Genomic DNA, 11,995 nt, shown 5'->3' with positions numbered 1-11,995 from the left:
ATATGCTAGAACAAACCTACTGACTGCTAGTTCATTGACAGATACTGCAATGTGATAAATGCATAGTAAAAGTACCATACTATGTATTACATATACTCCTAAACCTCCACATCCTATAAAACTAGGGTAAAAAGCCTTGAAATACCAATAGATCTAAACCTCTATTAGCTGCTCTTAGATTCTCAGTGTGTTTCAGGGGGTGGTGGTGGTGGTGTGAGAGAGAGATCTGCTTACTTTTTCTTAAGCACAAAATGTAAAAGCCAGGAAAGACCCTCAGCAAACATCTTTTCTTACCATTGCTTTCCCTTGGCAAGCTTCGTGCCCTTGTACGAAACAGGTACACAGTTGGCCACATAAATTCTGGTGAAAAAGGAAACAAACCAAGAAACATCAGTGCCCAGTGGGTCTGCCGATCTTGCCTGTGTGGCTGGCCATTAACTGCCCTGTATTATCACACTCACACTGCCCTGCCTGTGGCTGGCTGCAGCAGAGGCCAGCTCACCTACCAGCGCTTGATGGCAGAGAGGGTCCCTACCTGCCTGAGCACGCGCTTGCAGAGCCCTGTTGAACCGATATTGCAAGGCAGAGGGGCACTTCTGAGGACAGGTAAGGTCAGATAGCACAACATACAGTTCTGCAAGATCTGGCCTGTTCCCAGCTGCCAATAACTCCAGTGGGGGTTGTGAGCCTTTGGAAAGAAAGGTAAATGCCCATGGCTTTAGACAAGTATTAAAGATGCCAGTTACTCAATACCTGCACAGAACTGTTGGTGTTCCCTGAAAGGTTTTCACCATTTTATAGGTGAGGTGACGAACGATAAGTAAAGCTAGTATCTCGGTTACTTAACCTCGAATTATCTTTAAGGTCAAGGAAAAAGAATCTAACCCTTACTGTGATCTTAGAAACCATAAAAAATGCCTCAAAGAAAAGCCATCCCCAAAAATAATACTTGCAGTGTCATTCTTAGGGAAAGGACTGTAAATTTTTAGGTTTGTATGCCATCTAGTACGTTCAAGGAGGTGTTTCTATCTGAACGTTACTGAAAACTGTCCAGAAACATAATACGATGATAAGTTCCTTAAAGGTCTTCAAAACTTAATGACATTTATAAATTTAACAAGCCAGTTTTTCTGCCCACCAACTCTATGAAATCAACCTGGACTTCAAAAACCTAGAAATAACCTTTCAACTTCTAAATATTTATTTTTGTCTAGCAAAGCAAATTTCATGAGTGGAAGAAATTTCCTATGCTTGCTGAAATAGAGAGCACACCCAATTGCTCTGGACAAAGAACGGCTTGGGAAATGCACTCCTTTTCCTTGGGAATGGCCACAGACTAAGGGATCTGCAGAAAATGTTGCACTACAATTGTGCAAATAGTCATAAAGAAGTACATGGTAAACCAGCTCCATCAGGGACTGGCATAAACTCATCTTTGTGGTGTACACTGAAGTAAATTAGAGATGACACTGTGAGAAGAGATAAAAATCTGAAATATCCCACCCATGCAAAATCCCTACTTTTCCACACTTCTCTCCATTTCAAACCAGCACAATTAAAGAATAATTTGTTAGCTCTATTAAGGAACAGATTGAGGCTAATAAGAATATTTAATTTCTACAACAACTAAAAGCACATCTGTAAACATAAAATCACTTCTAAACACTGAGAACTGAAAAGTTCCACCTTGACTAATCAAAAACTTGTGGGTTTTTCTCCTCCAAAATCAGCATGTTCTCCAGTGGGAAAATATAGCATTTTCTGAGAGTTCTGCCTTTTTGGTACATAAGAGTGTTACAGTTACCTTGAATGTCTGCGGAATAATAAAGTGGCCAGAGCAGAGTATAATCCTGGCCTATGTATTTCAAAGGATGAGCCATAGGATAAAAAAATTGCAGATGCTGTTATCCTGACCAGGAAAATAGTATAAGAAGAGTCAGAGTCTGGGGTCCATTGATGATTTTTCCAAGTGACATCTAAGTACTTGTTTGGCTATGGCTGACCCAATATGGGAAATAAATAATAATAATAAAAATAGCTTCATCTCTATTAGTTATGGAATTTACCACAGGGTTGATGATGCTTCCCCTCTCTGTTAGCAAGATCCTGAAAGGCAGCACTGAGGGATCATCCTCCCTGAGCGGTGGCTAAGTCAGAGATCAACGGGGAAGCAGCAAGATCACTCTGACCCAACGCACTGGTGGTTTGAAGCTAGACCCTCCTGTGAATGCAAATGCCAGTAGCCTAATCCCACGCTTTGAAAAACAGGCTGTATTAATATGAAAGGAAGGACTAACTAGTAGGATCTCAAATCTTTTATTTATACGGTAGCAGTGCCTCAGAGTCACAGCCTGGCAGTAGGTCGCCCGGAGCCCCAACGAACTATGGCCCCATAGGACAGAGCAGAGGTGACAGTCAGGCAAACGCATGAAGGCATTAACACGCAAGAGGGAAGAACTAGGAATGGCTCTGGTTCTTATCTATAATGGCAGCATCTTTTGTGTTTAAAGGGTACATCACTAAGCCAAAACTATTGCAATAAAGATGTTCTCAGCCTGCACCGAGTAGCTGAGGATCATCACCATCCTTTGTGAGCTGTAGCAGAGCAAAGGAACCAGACAGATCCAGGACACGTAACAAAACCCTCGGTTTCCTGTGGGTGTTTGTAAGCTTTCCAAGAGGGTACAACAGCTCTGCTGCTTTCCACTTTCTCCCCACAGGTTCGTGCAGCACAGCCAGCTGGTCACAGCAGGCACATTGGTATTTAGACAGAGACTTTGTACAGCCGCTCAGGAAAGGTGTGAATTTTGAACCAGGGAGGTGCAGTGCTATTAAATATTAAAAGCTAGTTGGATCTTAATACCATTGGCTGTGGCATGATTAAAATTAGTGCTTCCTAATTTACTGCAAGCCCTTTTAGGACCATTACCCTTACTAAAGGACTAGAAGTATGAAACTTGGTGTTTGGTTTTTTTTTAAATCAATTTAAATATGCATATTTATAGTTTTCTGTTAGGCACTGAATCTTTCTGAAAGCAGAGCTCTCACTGACATTGCTAGGATGTGATAAACCCATTACTGGTCCCAAGGGCTTGCCCAATTCCCTTAGATATTAAATAAGAAAAAAACAACCCACCTTAATTCATAATTCCAACACTGGCCTCTAAAAATTAGCAGAGTTTCTTATAGAAATCCAAGAAAACATCAGGTAGCAATTCCCTCTGTAAGCCAGTAAGCCACAATAAATGATCAAGACTAATGAAAAAGGCCAACTCCTTCTAACAATGTGGAAAACAAACTCTTGTCTCAATTATTATTCTGGCTCTGAAACCCATCTTGCTCCTTGGTGTGCTGAGCACTCCTGATCCTTTAAGACACGTGTGGGAGGAAGCAGGGTGGGACTTGCTCCTTTTCCTCTTCTCTAGCACAAACACCACCTGGGATCTCTGCCAGCAACAGCCAGCAAACTGGAACCACCAGCAAACTGGAACTGCCACTGCTATGCAGGTTTTACATGAATTCCAGGCTGAGTACAAAGTCCTTATTCTTGGAATACCAGCACAACATAGCTACTGCCCTTTCTAAATTCCTTATTCAGTTAATTCTGTGCAGATTTTTCTAAAGACTGTCACTGCTCTATTTCAGTGCCTCAAAAAGAGATGGCATAAATAATAATAGCCCTGGGGTTTTGTGTCCCCCACCCTGCTTTTCCAGTCTTCCAGACAGGATAACAGAATTAGCTTGGCCTCCCCCTTTTCTTCTGTCATGATGTCTTTTCCTCTGTCATGTCTTTTCTTTGCTGCATTTTCAGGAAAGGTAGACCTACCTATGCTGAAGATATTAATTGCACTTTCTTCCCCCACCCCAAAGAACTGAAAGTTCAGTATATCTACCCACTACCACCATCTTTCAGAACTTAACTCTGTTATAATATGTTTTACCCTTCAAAAGGTCTTGAACAATTACGTGGAGGAGCTCTCATCCATTCATTTTCTGACACTTCAGTCCTCTGAGTTACGCAAATACAGTGAACACGGAATTTAACACTTCGTTCTAGAGAACTCAGTAGGAGTTGGTGTGGAAAGATGAAGCAGCTTAAACTATCAGATTAATATAATACAGTGGCAGGAATAACCAGCACTGGAGGCAGCTTTTTTATTTGTTGACCTCCTTGCACTTACAAAAATAACTTAATATAGTCATAAGTTGTCAAATTGGGCTACTTTTATGAATACCTTTTGACTATAATACTTATTTTTTATAACTTTAACAGCTTGTGATGATTCTGGTACAAAGATTTTCTTTGAAAATAACTGCATTTCTTGAATTATACTATGTTTTGGGAAAGGTTGATCTTTGAAAATTGCCAAAAAGTATTAATTTTCACCTGCCTTTGGTCCAAATTATGACTAAACTTTTCTTTCAGCCCTTCTAGACTGTTTACATCTTACCATGTGATCACTACCGAAGATGTGCCCACGCTGCTGCTGGCATACCTTAAAAAAACAGACCAAACCCCAACCCCCAAAAAACCCCACACCTTCTTATTTTTTCCCCAATAACAAAACTCTACCTAGAAGCAGAGGAGGCATTCTGCTACCGCAGACCTTGCATCCTGTTCCTCACCACTATGTTAGTGACCCAATTCAGAGGTAACAGCTGAGATTACTTATTGTCTTCAAAAAAACTAAGCTTTAAGCCATGATTTTTTATTTTTTTTTTTTTTTTTTTTAGAAAAAGAGCTTTGTAACAGTGAAGCAGAAAAGAGATTACTTTTATCTCTGCATTATGAGCCCTGTGGTATTTCCTCCTCTTCAGCTTACCAGTTTTTCACTGAGCCTGAGTACAGGAAACTGCTGTTTACTCACTGGTGCATACAGGCAAATTCTCTGCCCGCAAAAACTTGCTTTTTGAGTTATTGTGTGCTTTAAGCTGCTTTTCATCTGGCTTTTTGCACATACCCAAGTACTAAAAGCAAACACTGGCACTTGTACAGCTCCTTCTATGTTTGACAAGTTTTCTGAGTGGACTTACAGTACTGAAGAACATAGATATTGAAGTGACACAAACAAAAATTTGTGAAATTGTTTCTACATCACACTTAGGAAAAAACATTAAAAGATAGGAAGAAAAGTGTTAAGTAAACCATCTGAGCAAGTAAAATGTTTGCAGGGGTATTCAGGGGGGTCAAGGGAGGAACCAAAACAACAACAACAAAATCTTTCCATTTACTAAATTCAAACACCGATTTCTCTAGAGTTCTAGCAACATGCTTATAATAAATTCTGACGTCATCTACTCCTGCAAAAATACAGACATTAACAGATTCAAAGCTCCAAAATCTCTGCAATTTCACTACAAACTCAGTGCAAAGTCTCTTCAGAAAGTCTGGCTGGGGTCACACCACCACAGGGTTTTGGGTTTTTTTTGTTTGGTTTTGGTTTGTGGGTGGTTTTTTTTCTTAAACTAGTATTGGCAAGATCCCTTTTTACAAGCTGTAGTTTGTAAACCTAAATACTGCTACTAAACATTTTGGGGCATTAATTCCAATATAACTCTCAAATGAACCTTATTTTTCTAGAACTGACATTGAAACAGTGTAAACTATCAATCCAAAACATTTTTATTGGCATCTTATGTGCAATAAAATTGCTTTTGCCAATTTGCATGCACCAGAACCTGTTTCTGAAGAGCAAAATGCTTCTCTCTTATTTGTAACTTTAGCAGAGGTATACTGCACATCAACATTTTGTACTGACTGTGAAATATGTTACTGTTACCCAGCTAAAGCTGCAGATCTGTTAAAAAAATCTATTCACAACTCGAGGACAATCCCTCCTCGATCAAATTTGCTCTGTCTCAGGTGTTGCTCAGCATCCCAACAATATTTCTTCAGAGATAACAGGGCAGGACAGGAAACAATAATGACTCAAACTACTACATTTAGATAGAGTACAACCATAATTTGGGGGCTATAGGGGCACAATTGCAAACATCTAGGGTTCTATGTAAGTTTAGTATTTCCTATTGCTGCCTGCTCAGCATCATACACTAGGCTCTCTGCAGAGTTCTCCAATTATCTTCCTTGAGTAGGCATCAATTAGGCAAATATTAGGCATATACCTCTACAGTTCTCTCTTACACACAAATCTGTAAAACCAGTCTGTATTCAAGCCCTTTACCGTACCGGACAGGATATCCTTAAACCTTTGGTTAGTGGTGAATAATGCAGGGGAAAAGCTCTGATAGACATTCCTTTCCTTTGTTTTTATCCACTTCTCTTCCCAGCAAGAGAAAGGATACAACCAGTTACTGAAAGCTTTGTCAGCAGAGGACCCAGTGTCACAGGACATGTTAGTAGACATCTATCTCACAAAATTTGTATGCTGTCACCTTCCTTACCAACAAAAAGTGAATGTCCCACAGCATGGCTGCAGCCACAGCTTCCACACCATGTTGTACATGGAGAGCTGCTCTGGGTCTGGAGCCAGTGCCCTGCGATGTTCTTCTGTGGCTCTTTCAATCTTCTTTATTATAGTGTCAAAGCGGGGCTCAGTGTCAGCTGACAGAGGTTTGGCTTCAGAAGGGTCTCGTGAGAGATCAAACAGCAACAGAAGTTCATGATGGGTCACACCTTCCCCAAAGCAGGGGCAAACTCTTTTTCCACAACAAGCTCCAGCTGCAGGTGGATGTAAGACTGGGGTCACATAAGGAGCCTTCCAGATGGCTCCACCTGGCAGGAAAGAAATCTTATGGCACAACTACAAGACTGAGGAAAATGGAAAGGGCCTTCAAGTGATAGCAGTACCACTATTTACTAAGAAGACCTTACACACCATGGCACCCTCCTCATCACAAAGCAGATTCTCTGTGTGGAGTACTGACTTTGAAGATGAAAAACACCAGAAATATGAAGGAAATCGAGTTAAATTTCCAGTGTAGTCAATGACAGCCTGTGTTCCCATCCCACTTCCTATAATGCGTTCCCTTTGTTACTTACAAGTATTTCTTTGCTGTAAGACACCTCCAGCTAGCCAGTCACTGGTATGCTCTCCACAACAATTTCAATAATCTCAGAGATCAGTGCTGATAAACACCCATTATGCAAGAAATTTGTCGATTAGCAAGATGGAAATCAAGAGGAGAAAGCTCATGTTTTGCTGTTACAATGGAACAAATACTTACTGCCCTTTTGGTGTCACCACACTGCGTACAAGTAGGACCCACAACAGTGAAACAGGAACCCATGCTCTCACCTCTGAGCTCTTCCTTGCAGTAAAGGCCCCAAGTTTTGTCCATCAATTGCCCTAAGGTAATAGGGAGAAGCATATGCAGGCAGGGACAAACCTGACAGCCAACTGCATACTCATCACTGTCTTCGCATTGGCTGCAGCAGTGCTTGAGACAGCATACAGAATAATTTGGTCATAGATTTAGAGCAGCTGGCAGACTGCCAAGCCAATATTTAAATCCCTAGTTATTAATAGCTAGGACAACTAATTCTATTTAGCAATATGTAAACAATGTTTAGAACTTGGTCTAGCAGAAAAAAAGCAATTGATTCAGGAAATCAATACTGATCTCATAACTGTTTGCATTTTTCAATTTTCAAAGGAGCTTAAAGAAACAAGTTGAACAAGGCTGGGTTTAACGACTTTAGGAGGTATTTGTAAGTGTCCAGAACTCAAGCTGGTGCCAAAAGAACCTCAGCCATCAATTCTTTCCTCAGAGAGGCTGAAAATGGATTTGAAACTAGCACCTGGACTTTGGCAGGAACAACTGCTCTGGCCACACACACGCCTGGGGGCTCACTAGTTCAAAATACCAGACTAGGCTTGAGGCTAAGGAATATTTTGGAGATCTCCAAGGAGGATAAGAAACATAGTAAAAAGTAAAAAGTTAGCTCTCTTATCAATCTCTCCTGTGGAAAATGTCTCCGTACCTGTCTGTACTGTGGCAATATTCCTCCAGCCAGATGAACAACTATGGGATAAATATCCATAGGACTTGGAGATTCATTGGTAACTGTGCCTGCAATAATGCTCCTGGCACACAGATCCCTCCTTCCCAGTCTCTCATGCCTTTTCCACCTGCAGCAAAATGAATCAACAGATGGCAGTTCAGAGGCAAACACAAACCTCTTCCAATAGATGATTTTTGCCAGTTACACTTGGACCCTAAATTTCAGAGTTCATTGAGCCAGAGAGTCTCCCAGGGTGTCTGGATCTCTTGGAACCAAGATTTTCTGTTCCATGTTTTTAACACATGCTATTTATTTCATAATACAGTGATGTTTTTACATAGTTACATTTGTACGGGAGCCTAGCTCTCCTAGAATAATTGACTACAGCACCATGAAGACTGAAAGAGGTCTCACCCCTGTCTTCACCACCAGCAGAGGAGGACAACAGAGTTCCATAAGCAAATTCCCATTTCTCTGCATAACCCCACCAACATCATGTGAGGGAGATGCACCCAGAGCATGCCAGCAAAACGCCTGTAAGGGAGACCTTATTGCTCTCTACAACTACCTGAAAGGAGGTTGTAACAAGTTGGGTGTTGGTCTCTTCTCCCAAGTAACAAGCAACAGGACAAAAGGAAATGGCCTCAAGTTGCCCCAGGGGAGGTTTAGACTGGACTGGATCTTAGGAAAAATTTCTTCATCAAAGAATGTCAAACATTGGAACAGGCTGCCTGGGGAAGTGGTGGAGTCACCACCACTGGAGGTGTTTAAAAGACAGAGAGCGTAGATGTGGCACTTAGGGACACGGTTTAGTGGTGGACATGGCAGTATTAACGATTGGCCTGCATGATCTTAAAGGTCTTTTGCAACCTAAATGATTCTATGATTTTACCTCAGAGACATGAGGATTCATGCACTTAATCATATCTAATAATGCTTAAATATAACCATGGAGAATAATTAGCATCAAGAATGAACTTCTTACTACTGATTTCACAGCATGAAGTTTCTTTTGAGATCTTAAATGAAGTGAATCAAGCAAAGTATTTCAACACAGTGATATTTTATGGGTAAGCCTAGAATGACTAGCAATTCTAAACTTATTCAGAAACAGGCTCTAATTAGGGCACTTACATTTAGTTAGGCAAAATCTATGTTTACATTTTTAAAAGCCTTCAAGTGAATGCAGCAGAGTGAAAAATACTATCTTTTTTCCATCAGGGCAAATTAGATGAAGATGTCTGCCAGGTTATCTATTATATGCATTTCCATTAGGGCTGAGAAGTTGCAAAACCAGCCCAGCTCAGTGGAATCTGACCCATCTCAACACTGTCCAGCCCAAGAGGAGACAGGCTGCGAAGAAACAGATCCCACACAGGAAAGCATTTACATCACCTAGTGCGTGGTTTCCTGATAGCGCGCAGTAGTCATTGCACTGGGAGGACAGCAAACAAATGATTCCTGTGCTACGCTAGCCCATTCTGAGCAGGCTGATGACTCTCCTGGGGAGCCTGGCTCAGAGGCAGTCTGGATCTGCTTCAACATACAAGGAAAAGGCATGCCAAAACAGTCCGGTTGTTCGTCTTTTGTTGCGTCCTCTCTCCCATGTCAGTCCCACAGGGCTTCCCCAGCCACGTGGGACCAGGAGAGCTCCCAGATTCTGAGTACTGGGTGGGGGAGAAGGTGCCAAGGGGTCTGGAGATAACATCATCACATATTTTCAAGCAGGAGTGACAGGGAAGTTGTCCTACTCTGCAGAAAGAACCCCAAACATGGCCTACAGCGCCATTATTCCAGCCTCTAGGACCAGCTCAGTAATTCCTTTACGCTTAGAAAATCTCCTTTTCCACATGCAACTGTCCACTGTCTCCCACCTTCGCTCTGACTGCTCTGACTTGGTAAGCTCATAGGAGGGGCAAAAGGCTGGCACCATGGTGAAGGCATTAGCCTGTGTCCAGTGCACTCAGGGACATCCTCTGGGACACTGGGAAGCTACCTGAATCCTTTTTCCTTTGGGCACCTCTTTGTAAACCAGGCATGAGACTTTCTTGTATCCAAAGATGGTTCAAATGCAGTAAAACTTGTGAGGACCTCAGTCAACGTTGTTTGTAGCTGCAGAGAGACACACTTTGAAATGCATCAGCCCAGAGGTCAAACATATTTCTGTTATGTCCATGGTTTTGTAGTCTGCTTTGAACCAACAACACCAGGTTCCACAAGAGTGTAGAAACAGCATAATTGCAAATCCTGCCTATAGCACTGGGCAATTGCCCAGATGTCCGAGTCATGTCATGCTCCATGGTGTCGCGGCCACACTATTACCAGCTCCCACCCTTGCTACATCAAAACTTGTCTGGATCCATCTTTCTAGGCAGTTGTTGCACCTCTGCCTGGAGCGTGGCCTTAGCTTTCCAGATGGCGTTGCTCTGGCACGCTGGGTTTCTAGCCCAGCACTGGTAGCTTCAACAGGACACGCCTTGCTGATGCTGTCTGGGGTGGCTTTCTCTGCTCTAAAACACTTCTTCATAAAGTGCTGATATATTATGTGACCAATGCTAAGAGAAATTCAGGACACTGAAGGTTTTTCACACTGCTCACGGCATGATCATTACAGAAACATACATAGAAAATGCCTCATACCAGATAGTCTTGGCTTTTTACACTAGATGAGCCACAGATGTCCTTTACAGAGTAAGTTATAAAATACATGTAAACATTTGTCACTGTGTGGCATTTTTTTTAATGTCTCCCTCCTGTCTTTCAGTGGGACTTTGAATTGACTCCTTAGGAAAAGCAATGAAAAACATTAATTAAAATTTTGCTGCTCCCTGGACATTCTTGAGTGTTATATAAAATGCCACACATCATTACAAATATACATTCATATTTTATTTTAAGCACATTACTAATTGGGATTTAATAGAGCCATAGTGATTTATTAGGCATAGGATTGCTGTAGTAGAGGCATATATGCACACACTTCCATATAGATGTTGACAGATATGTACGCATGTATAAGATATTGTGATGTCAACAAAATTCTGGGAAAACTTTTTTTTTGCAAAGAAGCAGTCAGCTTCCACATTTACACTGTGTGTTTTGCTTCTGATGTTCATGCTAGCCTCACCATTGCTCTTGCCACTGAAAAAATGATTCAGATGTCCTATAAATGAAGGGTATTCAGGGACCAGGTATTCAGGTAATAACCCACAGCATTTTCTACCCTTTGTGATGCTCTATAAATGGATATCTGCTACAAGGCATGCTATTTAATGAAAAGCAACTCTTAAGAATGCATTTGTAACCTCTAGCCAGTCAAGACCATCAATGAAGGATGTTATAATCAATGCTCCAATGCTGAGAAATGATGCAAAGAAGGCTGTGAAGGCTCATCATTCATTTATTCACCTGCTCTGGATGATCCAATAGATGGTGTTATTCTTTTTCCAGAAACTTTTAAAAGAATTTGCAATGAGTTTAAAAATAAAAACTTGCCTTCAGTTATGAACCTAGCTACCATTACAGCCCTGATCCATTTCCAGAGTAAACCTAAGGACTCTCAGACTTTCTGAAGGTTCTCTACAGTCACTGCACATCATATGAAAAATACGTTGCTAATTAATAGCAATTCTTTCTTGGAAACTGCTCCCAGTGTGGTTCACCCCTATTTACTCGTCAGCTAGAATGTCTAGAAGCAGAAGCCCTTGAGCATGCTCCCTCAGAAGTGCTACAGCATCTACAAGGCTGCACGGAGTCCTGCTTTTGCCAGCAAAGGAGACAGTTTCTCTTTTGGCAAACCTGAGCACTCTAGACTAAAAGTTGAAGGTGATGAATAGACCAAAACAGTGCTAGCAGACGAGAAATCTCAGGATTTCTTCCAATATCACATCAGACTACATGGACAAGTGCAGCAAGTCAACTGTGACATGTATTCTGTCAGATTAGTTGCTTGTTTGACTTGGGACTTTTACTGAACTCCTACCCTCTTCATTTTCATCGTTTTTCCCTTCTGCACCATCTTCAGAGCTGTCT

Source organism: Falco peregrinus, chromosome 4, assembly GCF_023634155.1.
Source record: "Falco peregrinus isolate bFalPer1 chromosome 4, bFalPer1.pri, whole genome shotgun sequence".
Taxonomy (NCBI): domain Eukaryota; kingdom Metazoa; phylum Chordata; class Aves; order Falconiformes; family Falconidae; genus Falco; species Falco peregrinus.
The sequence above is the reverse complement of the archived record's forward strand: the minus strand, read 5'-3'. Positions refer to the sequence as shown.